A 2159-nucleotide genomic window follows, 5' to 3' on the forward strand; every position below is an offset into this window, starting at 1 on the left:
AATTCCAGCACAACTTCCTTGCTTGCAGTCATCTAACAGCATTATGGGTGCCTTCTGTGTAAGCAGTTAATCATTGTTCTACTTGCAGGCAAGGCAAAAGCACAACGGAAAACAAAGCCCGACTAAAATCAACTTACTCACTGAATGCAATATATCTAAATAACCCAAACTTCATCCCTGGAACTCAACAGGACTTCTGCACCAGATGGCAACAAACAAACTTCTACTCAGTTAGAGACCAGATTGACAAATCCACAAACACTTGTCTGACATTTGAAAACTTGAAACAAAAGACTCCAAACTCTACAATAAAGCTCTTTGAATATTTACAATTGCACCACTTCCTTCAATCTTATATTCATCAAGCAAAAACATCACTTTCTCTACCTTTTGAAACTTTAGCGGCATTGGGCCTACCACAAAAAGGACAAATATCAAAAGTCTATAAAATGTTGACAGAACTGCCACCGGACAGATTACGCAACCATCCATACATGACCAAATGGATCTCGGTTCTTGCACAACAGACAACAGAGGAAGATTGGACTTCAATATGGGTAAATACTAGAAAAATGGTCACATGCATCAAACAAAAAGAAAGCATATAAAAAGTTCTTATGCTCTGTTACCAAACACCAGAAAAGTTGTATGCAATATTTTCAAACCACCCCAACATTGTAACCTTCCTAGGGACCCACTCACCTACCTTTTTGGGGAACCCTTCCATGGGTTATCTTTGTTCAACCATATATTAATGGCTACAAGCATGGCCATAGCAGCCAAATAGATGACCTCAAACCCCCCCCAACAATATCCGAGGTGATAACCAGGGTCAATAGCAACAGAACTTTTGAGGAAAGAATAGCTTTCATGCAAAACAAAACTCCCAATTTCCTGAAGGTTTGCTCTGTTTTGGTGCTCAGAGGCATCACAATTTAAGTGTGAATTAAAATTATAGGTACGCATAACAGAAATGTAGCCAAACAAAAGCATAAATTCATAACAAATGTACATCCTTACTACTCCTCTTTTTCTTTCCTCATGGCTGATAGTTCCTATGTCATTTTTCCTTTTTTTTTGTATTTTAATTATATTTTTCTGACCCTATCTTTTACCCCCCCACACACACATTTTTTGCTTCAAAATAAAAATTTTAAGTTACAAAAAAAAGCACAACGGAAAAATTTAGTGGGTGGTATGAAAAAGTTGGATGAGGAGAGTTAAGTGTATAAAAAATGGAAGGAGAAGTGTAAATGGGGCTATGGGGCAGAAATATACAGTAAAAGAAGGGGGTGAGATCAAGAAAGATTAAGAGGATGAAATAGAAAGGTTTTTATATGAAATGGTGAAAGAGATGGTTAAACAAGATAAAAGGGGTAGAAGACAAAGCAAAAGACATGGAGAAAGCAAAAGTAGGAGATACAGACAATAGTAAGTGAATAAACTGGTGAAGAGGAAGTAGGACAAAACAGATAAATGGCAGTAGCAAAAGACTGAAAACTGACAGAAAACTGTACAGAGCGTACAGTATTTGCCAATGGTAAATTTATGCTTGGAGTCTTATTTGGGCTCCACAGTGTTCTATATTGGACCTACTTTTATTAAATGTGTTTTTATACATAAGCAAAATAATAATATATATATATATATATATATGTTGGTTTTTTTTTTGGTCTTCTGAAGTTAAAAAAAATACATATATATTATTATTAGATTAAATTAGTTAGTGTAATCAGAAATCCCAGTTTGGGTTCTGGCATTCGGTTAACAATTCAAAAAATGATCTTGAGTTTCATTTCACACTAAATAAATCTGTTATCTATATATTATACATGGCATGTCCATACACTTGCATTCATTAAGTCATTAACAACAACAATGCTTCAGGCTCTTACTATTAATGCAATGGAAGTCCAGCACAGAACACTAAGGTCAATCAGACTCTGATGAAATTTGTTTAAATTCAATGTTTTTCTTTTCCCTTTTCATTAGTGAAATTGGATTTTAGGAATCCCATCAAGTAGATTTGACCTTTATAATCCAATCTTAAATATATGCAGCTCTTTATTCCTTCTTTTAATTCCCAATACTAATTCAACAGCAATTTATGCATTACAATTTAATGTTGCTGTGACAAACAGTTGGGTTCTTTAGTTATG

This window comes from Xenopus laevis, chromosome 8S (assembly GCF_017654675.1).
Source record: "Xenopus laevis strain J_2021 chromosome 8S, Xenopus_laevis_v10.1, whole genome shotgun sequence".
NCBI classification, from domain to species: Eukaryota; Metazoa; Chordata; class Amphibia; order Anura; family Pipidae; genus Xenopus; species Xenopus laevis.